The following is an 18,662-nucleotide window of genomic DNA, read 5'->3' on the forward strand; positions in this document are numbered from 1 at the left end:
AAAGAGTGAAAAAGAAATTCCAGAGGGGTGTGGCCAGGGCTCGGTGGGGGCGTGGCCGGGCCAAGGGATCCTTTGTGGCTGCCCACAGGGCAGCTGGCTCCTCTCACCCCACCCCCCACCCGAAAAAATTCTAAAATTATTTTTTATCCTCCGACTTTTTTTTTCCTTCATGTTCCCGAATATGCGAGTGAACTGCGCAGGGTCACATGGGTGAGGACAGGACAGATTCAGATCTGAGGCCTCCAGATGCTGCCAGGGAGCTGGCGAGCCAGTTCTGCTACTAATCCACTGCAGAGCTGCTGCGGGGGACACGCATCAGGGTACATGACATGGCATGGGATGCATGGACATGACCCGGAAGTGACCCTGAGGTCCCCGAGGCCACACTTCACATGTGGCTTCCGTGTATGGATTCCGTGACAGGCCTCGCCCTCTGACTTGGAGAAAGCTGCCAAGTAGGTTCCTGCAGAAATCATATGATATGGCCCCAAGGAGGCATGTTCACCACAGTGTGACCACATGATGTCATCTTGGTAGACGGCTGCATGGGCCATGCCGGCACCCATGATCCTTTGCGTGACCCTCGCTCCCCCCGCCCCTGCTGTGATGTCCACCCTCGGGATGGTGATTGACAGACGGCTGCCACGTCCTCAGGCATGTTCCGGTCATCCCTGGTGCATCTCTGCGGGGCAACCTTTGGCCTGATAGGCCCCGCACACATGCATGTCCTCATGTTAAGAGACTGTGATTGATCATGGACATGGACGAGGGTCGGGCCTGGAGGCCATGTTCCCATCATCCTCAGCGTGACCCCCACTCACCCCGCTCCTCTCCCCCCTCGGTGTTCTCCCCGCTGTTCTTGTGGGTGGCCCGCGGCGGTGGCCTGTTGTTAGGGTCGGGGTCCCGGCACCCCATAGTGAGCACCAACTATGGGAAGCTCCAGGGCGTGCATGTGGCACTGCTGGGCCCTGTGGAGCAGTTCCTGGCCGTGCCTTATGTGGCCCCACCCACCAGGAACCTGCAGTTCCAGCTGCCCAAGCTGCCCTCGTCCTGGACCAGTGTGCACAATGCCAAAGGGTTCACGCCCATGTGCCCACAGCACCTGGATGAGTGGGCGCTGCTGTACGACATGCTGCCCGTGTGGTTCACCGCCAACCTAGACACGCTGGCCACGTATGTGCAGGACCAGAGCGAGGTCTGCCTCTACCTCAAAGTCTATGTGCCCACCAAGGACAACATCCACGACCCTAACAGCAAGAATCCTGTGATGGTGTACATACACGGTGGCTCCTACATGGAGGGCACCTGCAACATGATTGACTGCAGCATCCTGGCGAGCTAGGGCAATGTCATCGTCATCACCATCAACTACTGCTAGGGCATCCTGGGCTTCCTAAGCACAGGCGACCAGGCTGCCAAGGGCAACTACGAGCTCCTGAACCAGATCCAGGCGCTGCACTGGGTGGAGGAGAATGTCAGAACTTTTGGCAGGGACCCCAAGCACGACGCCATCTTCAGCTCCAGCACTGGCACCTTGTGCATCAGCCTGCTCATGCTCTAGCACTACTCTGAAGGCCTGTTTCAGAAGGCAATCATCCAGAGCCGCACAGCGCCGTAGAGCTGGGCAGTGAACTGCTAGCAGGCCAAGTTCATACGTGTGCTGGCTGACCAGGTCGGGTGCAACATGCTGGACAAGGGTGAGCTGGTGGCGTGCCTGCGGTGGGCGGCCTGGCAGGAGCTGGCACAGCAGCAAGTGTTGCCAGCCACATACCACATGGTGTTCGGCCCGTGCCAGATGCCGCCAATACAGATAACAGCACCGGCAGGCATGTCACCAAGCGATTTCAGTCTACAGCTATCTCTAGGGCAAGGGCATGATAAGGGAGAGGATCTCAAGTTCCTGTACACGGACTGGGTGCACGGCGAGGACACTGCGGAAGTCGCTGGTGGCGCTGTTCACGGACCACCAGTGGGTGGTGCACGCGCAGTATGGGTTGCTCACCTACTTCTATGCCTTCTACCACCACTGCCAGAGTGACGCGAAGCCCGCGTGGACCGACGCCTCTCACAGGAACGAGGTGCCCTACGTGTTTGGTGTGCCCATGCTGGACCCCATGGACCTCTTCGCCTGCAACTTCTCATGCAATGATGTCATGCTCAGCAGGGTCATCATGACCTACTGGACCAACTTTGCCAAGACCGGGATCCGAACCAGACAGTGCCTCAGGACACCAAATTCTTCCACAGGAAGCCTAACCGCTTCCAGGAGGTCGCGTGGTCCAAGAACAACCCCAAGGACCAGCTGCACATGGCCTCAAGCCGCGCATTCGCAACCACTACCGTGCCACCAAGGTGGCCTTCTGGCTAGAGCTGGTGCTGTACCTGCACAGCCTGCATGACATCTTCCAGGTCCACAGTGCAAAATGGCCGCCACTTCCACCCCGAGAACTGGAAACGGGAAGTGGAGGAGGACTTAGCGCCAGCACCCGGTCCTGCTGCACCAGGGACAGAGGACAGCACTGCACACAGAGAAGGAAGAGGAATTTTGGGAATTAGCCGGAAAAGGATTTAAGTTTTCATTTGAATTTTTTTTTTCCCCCGGTTGAGGTGCAGATGGGAAAACGGGGAAATTTTCCGAAATTTCAGTGGGAAAATGATTTAAATTTCTGGAAATTTTAATTTTTTGTTTCCCGGGTCACAGATAGAAATTTGGAATTTTGTGGAATTTTAGGGGAAAATAATTTGAATTTTTAATTTTGACTTTTATTTGGACGGCGATGGGAAGAAAAGTGCTTACGATGCATGTGTTCCCAGCTCCTGTTTGAAGGAAAAAATGTGAATTTTTATTTGAGTTAAAAATTCAAATTCAACTCACAGACATCTGCCTGCCTATGTCTCCTGAGTGCTGGGACTAAAGGCTGTGAGTTTGAAGCTAGCCTGGTCTACAAAGCAAGTTCCAGGAAAGGCGCAAAGCTACACAGAGAAACCCTGTCTTGAAAAACAGAAACAAAAACAAAACAAAACAAAAATTCAAATTCAACTAAAAGCGTAGTTGGGAACCAAACCCAGGAATTTTTGCCTGAAATCAGTGGTAAAAATAGAAATTTGGTGGAAATTTTGAGACTAAGGGAACACTGAGCGTTTTCTAGAATTTAATTAGGAAGAAAAGCCACGTTGTGGTTTGGATGGAGATGCACACTGGATGTTTTATTTATTTTATTTTATTTATTTGTTTTTATTTCGGTGATGAGTGTAAAAACGGTGTTCTTTTTTATTTAAAATTTGGTGGACATTCCCCCCCCCCCAAAAAAAAAAACCAGAATTTAAGTGTTTATTTCTGGAATGGAGGAGGAAATTTTTGAAATTTTTATTTTAACAGCTACGAAAGCGATGGAGAAGGAGTGCAAACCCTCTGGGGTTTGCAGGGAGAAATCATTTTTATTTTCACGGAAATGAAACAGGAATTTTCTAGAAAAAACAAACTGGGGACGTTTTCTGGAAGAGGAAAAACTTTGAATTTTTATTTTAATTTTTAACGGAAAGGGAAGCTGGGAAATTTTCCTGCAATTGAAATGGAATTTTTTTTTCATTTTTATTTAAATTATGATGAAAAGGGTGAAAAAGGAAAAGGGTGGTGACCCCGCAGCGTGCTGTGGGGCGCGGGCAGGAGACATTCTGAATTTTCATTTTCATTCCGACACACCGACAGAAAAAGAATTACGTTGGGCAATTTCCACTTTTTTCACGCCCTGCTTTCATGGTAGGAACAGGACCCAGACTTTTATTAGTGAAAAAAAAAATAAATAAATAAACTGACGATGAAGAAAAACAGACATTGGTCAATGAAATCAAATTGAAGATCCAGACAATCTGCACACTTATGGACATCTATTTTTTACAGATCAGACAGAAATACTAAAGGGAAAAAATAAAGCATCTTCAATAAATGGTGCTGGTCTAACTGGATATCTACATGTAGAAGAATGCAAACATATCCATGTTTATTACTCAGCACAAAACTCAAGTCCAATGGATCAAAGACCTTTACATACATCTAGGTACACTGAGCCTGATATAAGGGAAAGTGGGGGATAACCTTGAATGCATAGGCACAGGAGACAACCTTCTGAACAGAACATGAATAGTGCAGGCACTAAGAACAACAATTAATACATTGTACTTCATGAAACTGTGAAGCTTTTGTAAGCCAAAGGCTACTGCTAATCAGACAAAGTGCCAACCTACAGAATTGGAAACGATTCTCACCAACTCCACATCTGGTAGAGAACTGATATCCAAAATATGTAAATAACTCAAGAAACTAAATATTAAAAAAAAAAAAACAAATATTCCAATAAAAAATATGGATACAAATCTGAAGAGAGAATTCTCTTCAAAGCTATCTCAAATGACTGAGAAACAAATTAAAAAGACCAAGTAGACACTGGAACAGGCTGTTTAGTCTTCTCTCAGAGATCAGTTTCAGTTTCCTGAGACTTGAACGCTTGTTTCTGGGAGGGCCATGAACACAATACATAGATAGTCCTTGCAGTAGCTCCCTTTCTACACATACTCTGACTGCTCAAAATTCAGCCAATTGTTTAATGTCTGGAACCCTTCATCAACTTGGAGATACATGCATGAGTCAAAGACAGAGCCTGGGCCAGCCAGTCTCCATGGCAGCTCAAGAACAAAGCCTGGGACTTGTCCAGGCCTGCCCAAAAATGATAACTCTAATCCTCAACTTGTAAATTCAAAGGTTACATACCCTCACCCAACATATGACACAAAGGCATGCACCATCCTGCTTGTGATTTTTCCCTTAAAAAAACGCTCATTCTTGAGAGCTCAGGGTGGTCCTCCTCCACCCACTGTGTCAGAGTGTTGGACACGGACCAAGCCTGGGCTTGTAATCAATAAACCCCTGTGTGTTTTATACTCAGTAGCTCTGTGGTGATCTTGCTCAGGGATCTCTCAATGCAGGCACAACATTTGGAGGCTCATCCTGTATCCTCTACAACCCCCAGACCCAGACTGGAGGCATTCCTAACTGGCCAGTAAGTTTCTATGTCTTTGTCCTTGTCTCTGTGTGACTCTGAACTTCCATTTTCTAAGGTGTGCTAGACCTGTGGTGTGGTCCAGTAATGTTCAGTGCCTGTGGCAGCCAGCAGACGAACTGGGGGGGGGGGGGGGGGTGTCTAGGATCATGAGGTTCTGGAAGATGTTCTGAACCCTGGAAACAGGGACATGGAAGCCCCCAAAGATCTGTTTAATTAAGGATGGAGAGCCTCAAGTTTGGATGGTTTTCGGTGTGATTGAGCCTGGAGGGTCACTCCCTCCAAAGCACATCAGGACATAATATTCTTGGAGCTTTGTTAGTTGTCTCCTTGGGGCAATGTTTTTTTTGTTTGTTTGTTTTTGTTTTTGTTTTTTTGTTTTGTTTTGTTTTTTTCATGTGCCTTTGGTCTTGTGTGTAGCATGTTAATTGTTCTCATTGTAGACTGACTGTGACAGACATTATGGGATAGTCCCCTTTTTCTCCCCTAGACCTTGGCCTAGCCCACTGGAAGGATGTGTGCGCCACTGCCCGCAATAGAAGGGACTGGGTCCCACTAACTGCACTGAGATAATCAAGTAGTTCCTTCCAGGTATGGCTTGTGTACTGTAAGAGAGGCCATCTGTTAGAGAGTGCTTGCTAGCTGCCAGTGAGGCCATCTTCTTAGTGCTAATGTACTTGGATTGTCTGTGTAAATGTTAGTTGTTTCTGTCTACTAACCTCCCTTATTTTCCTGGAAGAGAGAGAGGGGCACAGCAAGGGCCATCTCCCACCATAGTTCTCTTGCTATCAGGCCTGCAGCATTGGTGGGGCTGGTCTTGGTCTGCAGGAGAGGCCTATAGCCAGCCAGCCACTCTCACAGAGGGTGGAGGTGCATGCTCCCAGTAAAGGCAGGCAGAGATGGGAGCTGTGGGCAGGGCGATGGGTATTTTACTGCTTACAATTGACAAAAACAGTGTGGAGGCTGAACAGAGAATCTGTTTTAGTCAGAAGTGTTAACAAAAACTTTTTTTCTGGAACATTGGCAGCCAAGGACACACTCTGTGCCCACATCTCCCTCCCTTCCTTCCTAAATTAAGTTCTTCTTCACTGTGATAACTTCAAGGTCTCTTCTGGCCAGCATCTCCCTTGTTAACCCTTCTCTGTCCTGATACTGCTTAAAAAAGAAAAAAAAAATGTTTAATTACCAGTTAAAGATATATTATGTTTGGGAAAAAGTATGTTTTTGCTTCCACAGGAAAAGAAAAATTTACATGGATTTTGGTCATTTGAGTTCAATGGATTACAAATATTTGCCATCATTTAAGAGAATTGGTTACAAATTATTATTGCTTAAGATAAGAAAAAAACTGTATCAAATTCCAAGTAGAAGATAGCTCAATGAATTAAAAAGAAAAAAGATGTTTTAGGATGTAATATTTTTATATGAAGGCTTGAGATATGAGGTTGAAAGTTTGAATTAATGATTTTTTTGGTTTGAGGAAGCAGTTTAAGATGTAAAAATATGAAGGCTTAAGTATGTCCTGAGGATTTGAGTATGTGATATTTTGTGTCTGAGAAAGTATTTTGAGGTATAAAAATGTAGAACTTTAAAGTTTATGTAAGTTGTGAGATTTGAGTATAAGTAAAGTTTATGTGGGGTCTAAGATGTAAAGGTTTTATTTTATGAGAATATAAAAAAGAATGTTTTGGGGAGAAGGAAAGTAACTTAAGTTAGGTGAAATGCAAGTGACTGGGATATGTAAAAGCAAGTTATGAAGGTCTGAGGATGAAAAGGCTTAGGTAATGATAAAAGAAAATTATTTGAGATGTATAAAAGAATGAAGTATGATTCAGATTTCTTTCTCTTGCTATTCTGCCATTATACTGAGACTCCAAAGGTTCGTAGTTTTAAAAATGTCTGTCTACTTTGTAGGTATGAATGAAAATTTGGCCACATGTATGTTTTCTTTTGAATGTCTGAGTTTGCATGTCCTCTGTGTTAAGAAATACAATTTAATACTAGTCATCTAGCTATCCAGATACTAGTTTAAAGCATAAACTGTTATAAGCTATTTAAAGAAGAAAGAAACAGAACCTGAGAGGTCCATTTGGCCTGGTTTTTGTTACCAAACTTAGAGATGTTTTCAAGATTAGGCCTAGATTTGGTTGGCTCAGATATATTTAATAGATAATGGTCCTCAAACCCATCAAAGATCTGATGAATATGGTATTTAAATTATTTAATAAAAATCTTACTATAACAAACAGAGACTCTCAGCTCCTAGCAATGACTCCCAAGGTCTCCAAAGAAGATATGGAACAACAACATGATGACACCACCTGAATTGTTGATAACAGTGACCACTGGGCAAGATGGCCCTACTCAGTACCTGCTTCCAGGTATCTGGCCCAGAATAAGCAAATTAGACACTGACAAGATAAGATCAGTTTTCCCCAAGATGCTCTTCCACAGGGAAAACGTTCATGTTAAGGCAGCCAAGACTGATGCTGTTCTGACACCTGTCCTGCCAATGTTATGAAGACTATAGAAGCCTGGGATAATGGCAGTTTGGGTAATGGATAGTCTCTATCATTTTTAATAGATTTGGAAGTCTGCAGTCAGATAAAATTTATCCTTCTCAGATCTTTGATGGCATTGAAGACTGGACTAGCTAAAGCTTTGTCAGCTTAGCAACATCAGACAACCAGAGTCTTCCACAAGGTTGTAGCCACCTTATTAATTAATTGATCAATGCATTAATTAATTAAAGCTACTAAGTCTCTTAAAGAGAGAGAGGGGGGGGGGACGGGTTCTGAATATAGATTTATAGATGCTCTTCAATAGGCCAAAGTCATTTCAGTCCAATCTATATCTGGATCTCTAGATAGAAAAGAATGTACATGATTTTTAACCTAAATTTGAAGCTTTTGCTAGGACTCAAGAATATGAATCTGCTCCTGCTGTTTTTCAGATACCTGTTACCTGCTTTTTCTACTATACAGGTTTCAAGGCAAATTGATTACTCAATTACTGAGACTATGGGTCTTAAAGTTCCAAATAAATTTGTAAATTTTAACACCTGTTCTTAGATAACATCTGTCTCAACAGGTTTCCACTTGACTGACAGACACATCCAAGCATCATTTGCTGATGAGCCCTGAACTAGCTAAAATCTGATATCAACTAATCCAGCCAAAATAAATGCCATCTCTTCAGCTGGTCAATAAGCCAGATGCTTTTATGTTCCCTCCTTGCCTTTGACTAACATTCTGGATTTCCAGGGCCCTGAAAACAGAGTTCCAATGTCAGCAGGAAGTAATTACAGAAGCAAAAACTTCACCCTTGTTTCCCCTTCTGGAATGATCAAAAGGGAATTTCTTGTCATAGGAAACCTTAGATAAAATATGACAATTCCTGTCTGGGCACCACTAAACTGATTATGCTAGAATCCCATTATCAGCCCCTGAACATAACTGCTGATACACTTACAGATGGCAACAACTGAATAAGGAGAAGCTCACTTTGCCATTGATAATGGGAAAATGCTTATGTCCTGGTTGTAGCACAAATTGCTAGAAGGTCTTATTAATAAAAGCAAACCCAAACCCAGGTATTGGGGTGAATACTGGAAGATCAAAGAAACAGAACAAGCCACAGCCAACCTCACCTCACCAATTCCTCACCTGATCTTGTTTCCTCAAAATGGAAGCCTCTGTGTCCTCATCTGAATGGATCTCAGTTGAACTGCTGCTGCTCAAAACCCTTATAGCTTCACAGACCTTAGTTCCTGGTCCTCATGCCTTATATAACTTTCTGCTTCCTGCATCACTTCCTGTGATTAAAGGCTTATGTCACCATGCCTGGCTGTTTCCAGTGTTGTTTTGAACTCACAGATATCCAGATGCATCTCTGCCTTTGGAATGCTAGGATTAAAGGTGAGTGTGCCACCATTTTCTGGCCCCTATATCTAGTGGCTGTTCTGTTCTTTGACTCCAGATAAGTTTATTAGGATGTACAATATATTGGGGAACACAATATCATCACACTGGTCCAATTAGTCTCCAAAATAATCTACAACCCTGATGATAAAGTCTTTTACCAAAAAGAAACATCTCCAAGATTGGAGATGATACTCAAGTGGGGAATGACAGAACCAAGCAGATTCTGTAACAGATATTGGCTCTGTGGTGATCTTGCTTGGGGGTCTTGTGATGCAGTCACAACAAAATAAGTGTTCAAAGTCCTTAGCCATCAGGGAAATGCAAATCAAAATGACTTTGCAATTGCATCTTACACCTGTAAGAATGGCTAAGATCAATAATACAAGTGACAGCTCATGTTGTTGAGGATATGGAGGAAGGGGACCACTCCTTCATTACTTGTGGGAACAAACACGTGTAAGCCTTATTGCACAGGGAATCAATATAGCAGTTTCTTAGAAAATTGGAAATTGACCTATCTCAAGATTCAGCTATACTACTTTTGAGCATATACCTAAAGGCCGCTCCATCCTACCACAAGGACACTTGGTCAATTATGTGAATTGCAGCTTTTTTCGTAATAGGGAGGCACTAAAAAAAAATAGATGTCCCTCAACAGAGAATTGATAAAGAAACTGTGTTATTTCCACAATGGAGTATTACTCAACTGTTTAAAAAAATAACACCATGAAATTTCCATGAAAATGGATGGAACTAGAAGAAAAATCACACTGAGTGAGGTAACCCAGACCCAAAAAGATAAATATGGTATATGACACTTATAAGTGGATATTAGCCATAAAGGAAAGGATAATTGTACAACAATCCATAGACCCCAGAAAGGTTCAATAAAGAGATAGGCTTTAAGCAGGAAACATTGATCTTCCTTAAAAGAGGAAGTAGAATTTTGCTGGTGGACTGGGGACAGGTGAGGATGTGAGCAGGAGGGATCAGGTATCAGTGAAGGGATAGAAAAAGAGAGTGCATGGAAAGAAGGTTGGAATTGGGGGTGCATTTTGGGGACAATGTGAAAACATAGTGCAGAAGAAAATTCCTTGAATCTATGAGGATGATTCTTGTGAGGGCTTTTAGTAATGGAGGATATAGAGTCTGAACTGGCCACCTTTTGTAGCCAGAGAAGGATTCCAGTGGTGGGACTGGGATACTAACCCAGCCACAAAACTTTCCACATAAAATCTGTCCTGCTTACAAGATGTGCTGGGACAATGGAGGTACAAAGCTTATGGGAATGGCCAACCAATGTCTGGTTTAACTTGAGTTCCATGCCATAAGAGGGAGCCCATGCCTGTCACAGCCTGGATTGCCAAGAACCATAGACTTGATAGTCCAGAGGCCTTGGGTAGAACCAAACAGGACTGGCCTAAAATAATTTTAAAAAATGATTGCTAAGGATTCTGCTGTACATGTAGAATGGTGCATTTCCCAACAGTCATCAGAGAAGCTTCCATCTGTGGAAGATGGGAGTATATATGGTGATCTGCTGCCTAATATTATGCAGAGAGAGAGTCCAAACTGGAAGTCTGCACTGAGTTCCTCCCCTTGGAGCTCAGAGCTCAGAAAACCTTAGTTAGAGGAGTCAAAGAGGATGGAGGACCAGGAGAACAAGACCCACTGAACCACTAAGGTTGCCTCACATGGGCTCACTGAGATTGAAGTGGCAAGAAAGGAGCTTGCCTGGGTCTGTACCAGGGCTTTTGTGTCCACATGTGGCTCTTAACTTGGTGTTTTTATGGGACTCCTAACAGCGGGTGTGGTGATTGGTTGTGTTCTAACAGATAAAGCTTGCCTGAAGATCAGAGGGTGGTGCTAGCCATTAGTTAACCATAGAGTTCTGGAGATCTTTATAGACAGGAGACAGGAAATAATATGGCTGGGCAGAGAGACGAATATAAGGTTAGCAGAGACAGGAGCTCAGCCTCTTTTTGATCTGAGGAGTCACGGAGATATGAAGTGACTTTGGCTGCTCCTTTACCTCTCTGATCTTTCAGCATTTACCCCAATATCTAACTCCTGGTTTTTATTTTTAAGAGCAATTAGAATTTACACTACAGTGGGAATAGGCATGTGCCAGGGACCAGCCTCAGCAGTTTCATAGGTCTGAAGGACAGGATACCTGGAAGGTGCAATAACAACTCAGAGACAGTGCTCATGCAAGCTGACTGGTCACTTTAGGCTTCTGCAATTGCTAAGTTTCTTTTTCTTTCCTGGCTTCTCTCAGCATCACTTAGCTTCTCTTAGTTTCTGTAACTTCTCTTACTTTAGCTTCTTCTCTAACTTCTCTTACGTTAGCTTCTCTTAGCTTCTCGTAGGTACTTCTCTAACTTCCCTTGCCTTGGCTTCTGCGTTTGCCCTGGTGACCTCAGGCTTTTATTATCATAAGTAAAGGGGGGAACAGGAAGAAAAGGGGAAATCACCCAATACGAAATATTCTCATGATTCCAAAAATTATTCTTAGAAAATCAACAGTATATTCTTCGTCATCTTTTACTAAACACAGGAACTATCCCAGAGTTAACACCAAAGCAAGCATAATGTATTTTTATTAGTAGTGATTATACAATCTTTTGAGCACTTGACCCAAAGGCTAGCAACATGCAATTTCACAAAAAAAGGTAAAAATAAGAACAATGGTCAATGTACCAGACAGTCATTTCCTTCTCACACAGTATGTTCCGACCTCAAGACCCCTGTAGCCACCTAAGTTGCTCCTCAGCCCTCTGTAAACACTAAGCCTCATGACTGGTGGGCTACAATGACCTCAGACAAGAAATCTGTCCCTGCAAGTCAGAAACTTCTGTCCTTCTATGTCCAACAATTCCAAGGAAGGCTTAATCTAATTTATAGAGCTTCTATGAAAGGAAACTCACCCTTCTTGGCAGCTCTTTTCAATCTAGGAACCCAATAAAGCTGGTAGCAATCACTCCATCAATTGTCACATTATCTCCACACTCTTTCAGGAGGAATAAAAAGTATCTGAATTAAAGTCGTTATCTCCCTTTCTTGGTGGAGGCCACTATTCTCCTCCTATTCCCACACTTTGAGTTTGTCATCCCATCTATATGTTACTCCATCCACAGTCTTCAGCCAACACCACTTAAGGTCTCAAGTTTTACACAATGTCCTTGGAATATCCTCAGAAACTGAATTATTCATCATGGCCAATATAAGTCCAGTATGTTGATACACATCATACCATGTGCTATATTTGAGCACACATTTGGTACAGTTTATCCAAGCCTAAAAATCTTCTCCAGGCTGCAGGTTCTTTACCATGAACTACATAACTGCCTCAACCCCAGCCTGAGTGATCATCTCTGTATAATTTCCTGTGAAATTTACTTCACTCCTTTCCTGCATCACAGAAATCACCATTGGTCTAAGAACACATAACATGAAGATCAGATAGAAGAAAAAGACTAGTATTACAAGAAATATTTATATGGAGGAGGGCATGACATGTGCACGCCATAAAGCATGAACTTGGAACACATTGGCATTTCTGCCTTGGCTCTCTAGAGGCATGCTAAGCAGAAGATCTGGAGGGGAACACACAGAGGGTTGATGGTCCACAATCTCAGGTCCCCTTTTCTCCAATCTCTACTGGCAGCACGTTAGCCATCTTATATGCTGCAGGTATACCCCTGAATCTTTTTCCTGTTCTTGAGACACTTTTTCATTTATTGAGTTGCCTGGTCCAGCCTTAATATGAGGGCTTTTGCCTTGTCTTACTGCAACTTCTTTTGTCTTATCTGTTTGGTAGTCTCTTGAAGGCCTCCTCTTTTCTGAAGTAAAATGGGGGGTGTCTCTAGGGGAAAGAACAATTGGGAGGGTGCCTAGTGCTTTCGAGGGAGGGAAAATTGTGGTTAGGATGTATTGTATTAGAAAAAACAATTTTAATAATAAAAAATGATTAGACAACAAAGCATCAAGGAGTGTAATGACATTGCATATATTTACATGATAGAGACATTTAAAATTTGTTAATATTTTTCACATTAAAATAAAGCTAAATATAATAAAATAATGAACATGAATAGCTCAGTTAGTTGAAGAGAAAGAGAAAAATCATAGATAATATTTTACAGTCTCCAGAATTATATATGTTATTATGAGTTTATAAGAATTTAGATTATAATACATATGAAGTATTAACATATTTCGAAGTGTCAATATTTTTAACAAGCTTTTCTAGAGAACATCAAAAGAGAAAAACTTCATATATTATACTCAAACTGTGTACCTCTGACCTATGTCCACTCTGTACTTTCTTCATTATCTTTTTCTTTCATTTTCTTTATTTAAGAAAATATTCCACTCATTCTGCATATCAACCCCAGATCCCCCTCCCATCCCTCCTCCTGCTCCCCTTCCCCAGACTCCCCCCACAGGCCACCACCCTCAGTCCCCTCCTCCAAAAGTGTAAGGGCTCCCATGAGGAGTCAGAAAAGCCTGGTACATTCAGTTGAGGCAGGAACAAGCCCCTCGCCCCTACATCAAGGCTGAACAAGGCGTCCAACCACAGGTAGTGGGCTCCAGAAAGCCAGTTCATGCACCAGGAGTAGGTCCTGATCCCACTGCCAGGGCCCTTCAAACAGACCAAGCAACACAACTGTCTCCTGGATGCAGAGGATTTAGTCTGCTCTTTACTTTCTTAATTGGATTATGGCATATTACAGTGAAAATTTAATAACAAAATATTAAGCTCCTTATTGCAAATAAAAGTAGTATTAAAGTATGTATATAATGAAAACATAAAAATAGGTTACTTACTAGAAACTGAAGAAAGTGTTAGCATTTAACAATTGTCAGAAAAGAAATTAAAACAGTAATATATTAATTTAATTAAACAATAAATAATTTATTTGGTTTTTATTGTTCGTTTTTATTTATTTTTTATTTAACTTTTTTTTTCATTTTACATACCAATCCCAGTTTCCCCTTCCTCACCTTCTCCTTCTCTGTCCCCTACCTCCTCCCATCCCACCCACCCCCCTTCACTCCTCAGAGATGGTACAGCCTCCCTTGGGTGGTGAACAAAGTCTAGCATACCAAGTTTAGGCAGGGCCTAGCTCCTCTATCCTGCATCAAAGCTGAACAAGGTATCCCACCATAGGGAATGGGCTCCAAAAAGCCAGTTCATGCACTTAGAATAAGTCCTGGTCCCACTGCCAGTGGCACCACAAACAGATCAAGCCACATAACTGTCACTCACATTCAGAGAGCTTAGTTCAGCTGCACACAGGCTCCCCAGCTATCAGTTCAGAGTCTGTGAGCTCTTACTACCTCAGGTCACCTGTCTCTGTCATTTTTCACATCATGCTCTTGACCCCATGCCCCTTGTTATTATGATCCCTCCTCCCTCTCTTCAACTGCTCTCCAGTTCAGCCCAGTTCTTGTCTGTGAGTCACTGTATCTCCTTCCATCAGTTAGTGGGTGTAGATTCTATGATGACAACTAGGGTAGTCACTAATCTGCTTACAGGGAAAGGCCAGTCCAGTCACCTTCTTCACTGTTGCTGGGAATCTTAGCTTGGGTCATCCTGTGGATTTCTGGGAATTTCCCTAACACCAGGCTTTTTCCTTACCGCATAATGGTTCCCTCTCTCAAGATATCTATTTCATTGTTCTCCCTCTCCCAACTCAGCCATCTCAATCCCTCATGTTACTCTTCCTCATATCCTCCCTTTTCCCCACCGTCCTAGTTTGCCCCAGAGATCTTACCTATTTTCCTTTCCTGGGGATCTCTATGTGTGTCCCTCTCAGGGTCCTCCTTTTTATCTAGCTTCTCCTGGGTTGTGGATTGTATCCTGGTTATTCCTTGGTTTTGCACCTAATATCCACTTATGAGTGAGTACATGCTGTGTTTGTCTTTCTGGGTCTAGGTTACCTCACTCAGGATGAATTTCTCTAATTCCATCCATTTGCCTACAAATTTTTATAATGTCATTATTGTTTACTGCTGAGTAATACTCCACTGTGTAAATGGACCATATTTTCTTTATCCATTCTACAGTTGAGGGGCATCTAGATTGATGCAAGGTTCTGGTTATTATGAACAATACTGCTATAAAAATAGTTGAGCAAGTGTGCTTATGGTATGATTGAGCATCCTTTGGGTATATGCCCAAAAGTAGTGTTGCTGGGTCTTGAGGTAGGTTGTTTCCCAATTTTCTGAGAAAGCATCATACTGATTTCCAGATGGCTGTGTAAATTTGAACTCCCACCAGCAGTGGAGGAGTGTTCCCCTTGCTCAACTTCCTCCCCAACATAAGCTGCCATCAATGTTTTTGATGTTATCCATTCTGACAAGTGTAAGATGTTATTTCAGTGTCATTTTGATTTGAGTTTCTTTGATGGGTAAGGATGTTAAGCAATTTCTTAAATGTCTTTTGGTCATTTGTGATTCTTCTGTGGAGAATTGTCTGTTTATATGTGTACCCCATTTTTAATTGGATTATTTGGTATTTTGATGTCTAGTGTGTTCTTTCAAGATTTACAAAGAATTCTGTGAATATTTTGATGGGGATTGCACTGAATCTGTAGATTGCTTTTGATAGGGTTGCCATTGTCACTATGTTGATCCTACCTATCCCTAGCTACAGTAATAAATACGGTTTGGTATTGGCATAAAAGCAGATGCATGGACCAATGGAATCAAATTGAAGAGCCTGACATTAATCCACATACCTATGATTACCTGATTTTTTTTTAACACAAAGAATTGTACAATAGAAAAAATAAAGCTTCTTCAATAAATGGTGCTGGAATAACTGGATGTCTACATGTAGAAGAATGCAAATAGAGCAATTATCTATTGCCATGCACAAAACTCAAGTCCAAATGGATCAAAGACCTCAACATAAATCCAGTTACACTGAACCTGATAGAAAAGCTATAGTTAACATTCAAATAAATGGACATATTATTAACCAACTTCTAAAGATTTACTTGTAAATTCATAAATAAGTATATCTTTCAGTCACATAAGAGAAACTCCTTGAGGCAGATGGCAATTAACACAGATACACATAAAGCACAGAATAAGGGACTATAGAATTCTCAGTCCCAAATGAGACATCTATATCACATTCCCTCTTCCCAAGCTCAGGAATCATCTCAGAAGAGGGAGCAGAAGATAAGGCAGAAAGAATGGAACAGCAAGAGGATGAGAAGTAGGGCTGTGGAATCCTATCATCCAGACTTGATATGGTTATTGCACCCATGAACTCAGCAGCTATAGAAAAAGCCAGCAAAACTTTCAGCATAGGTGATAGAAATGCTCATGAGGCTCCACCTCTAATGATGAACTATTGGCCATTGACTCCTCCAGGAAGTTGGGAGAATCAATTTTCTTTGGAGATGTCAACTAGTAGTATGTTCATTCTCCATTTGATAATCAATCATCTATGCACATGTGGGCAGAAGTAATTGATCTCAATGAACTATTTTTAAAAAGATATTGAGTTGGGAGGAAGATGTATTGGGGTACTCATGAGGTGGTGGCAAGGAAAAGCAGGAAGTGGATTTGATTATATTTTACATATACATGTATGAAAACTTCACATAATGATTTTTTAAAATGAAACTCTTTTAAAGGGCATTAGAACACTTGGGGATGTTACAAAACTTGTGGGTTCTTTTAACTTTGGTGTTTTATTACATGATTGTATTTGTCAAAATTTACAAAGCTGTAAACTAAGAACAGATTGATTTTACTGTATTTAGCTTGTGCTTTATTTAAAAATAAAAGGAAACAATAACTTTAATGAATAATAATGATGCTTTATGCTTGACTTCTGTAATGAATTCTCATTCTTTGTAATCATTTTTGTGGTTTTACACTTTTAAAAATATAAATGGGGAACTAAAGAGATTGCTCAGAGTGAGATGATTTTCTGGTTTTCTGAAGGACCTGAGTTCTATTTCCAGTCACCATCAAGGGCAGCTCACAAACCACCTGTAACTCCAGCTTCAAGGACTTCTGGCCTTTGAAGGTAGCTGCATTCACATGAACATAGTCCCAAATAGACATAGATTTGTACACATAATTAAAAACAATAAGTCTTTAAAATTAAAAATACCTCCTATCAAGGTATCTCTTTCATTACTCTCACCTTCTGTCCTATCCCCAATCCACCTCCTGCATTCAGTGCACCCAACCTGCCTCCTCAAGTTTCCATCCCTCCAACCCCCATTCCCCACTCCCAATTTACCCAGCAGATCTCTTCTATTTCCCCTTCCCAGGGAAATTTATGCATCCCTCTTTTTGCCCTTCTTATTATCTAGTCTCAATGGGGCTGTAAATTGTAGATTGGATATCCTATACTGTACTCCTAATATCTACTTATGAGTGAGTACATACCATATTTCTCTTTCTGGATCTGGGTTACCTCACTCAGAATATTTTTTATCTAGTTCCACTCATTTAGTCTGCAAATTTCATTTTCCTTATCCATTCTTCAGTTGAGGGGCCTCTAGGCTGTTTCCAGGATCTGGCTATTATAAATAGTGCTGTTATGAATATAGTTGAGCAAGTGTCTTTGTGGTATGATTGGACATCCTTTAGGGATATGCCCATGACTGGTATAGCTGAGTCCTGAGATAGATTGATTCCCAATGTTATGAGAAACCATTATATTGATTTGCAAAATGACTGTACAAGTTTGCACTCCCACCAGTAGTGAAGGAGTGTTCCCCTTACTTCACATCCTGTCCAATATAAGGTGTCATCAGTGTTATTTATCTTAGCCATTCTGACCAATGTAAAATTGTATCTCAAAGTCATTTTGGTTTGCATTTCCTGATGACTAAGGATGTTGAGCAATTACTTAAATGTCTTTCAGCCATTTGAGAGTCTTCTGTTCAGAACTCTGTTTGGACATATAACCCATTTTTTTAATTGTATTATTTGGTATTTTTACGTCTTGATGGGGGGGCATTTCAGAGTTAGGAAGAAACCTGGTGCCAATATAACCCCCATGAATCCACAAAGATGGCCTGAGCTAAGACTCCTAGCAATAGTGGAGAGGGTACCTGAACTGGCCATTTAGTGTAATCTGATTGGTGACTGCCCTAATTGTAATCAGAGATATTCAATCTGGTAACTGATGGAAGCTGATGCAGAGATCCCTAGTCAAGCACTGGGCTGAGCTCTAGGAGTCTTGTTGAAGAAAGGAAGGAGGGATTGAATGAGCCAGGGAGTCATGATGGGGAAACCCACAGAGATAGCTGACCTGAGCTCTTGGGAGATCATGGATTCTGGACCAACAGTTAGGAGGCCTCCATGGAACCAACCTAGGCCCTCTGCATGTGTGTGACAGTTGTGTAGCTTGGTGTGTTTGTAAGGCTCCTAGCAGTGAGATCAGGACCTGTCCCTGGTACTTGGCTAGCTTTTGATAACCTGTTCTTCATGCTGAATTACCCTACCCAGTCTTGACATAAGGGGAGGAGCTTGGTCCTGCCTCCACTTAATGTGCCATGCTTTGTTCAAGCCTATGGGCAGCCTGCTCATTTCTCAATGGAGACAGGGGAAGAGTAGAAGAGGAGGTGGATAAATGGGAAGCATGAGGAGGCAGGGAGGAGAGGAGTGATGGGAAACTGTGATCAGTATGTAAAATAAATGA

General features: G+C 42.2%; 1 pseudogene; it reads left to right on the forward strand.

The window, feature by feature from the left end:
* The first annotated feature begins 892 nt into the window (after window positions 1-892).
* Window positions 893-2,556, forward strand: LOC118577057 (annotated as a pseudogene).
* The last annotated feature ends 16,106 nt before the right edge of the window (window positions 2,557-18,662 follow it).

This window comes from Onychomys torridus, chromosome 1, assembly GCF_903995425.1.
Source record: "Onychomys torridus chromosome 1, mOncTor1.1, whole genome shotgun sequence".
In the NCBI taxonomy this organism is placed as follows: Eukaryota; Metazoa; Chordata; class Mammalia; order Rodentia; family Cricetidae; genus Onychomys; species Onychomys torridus.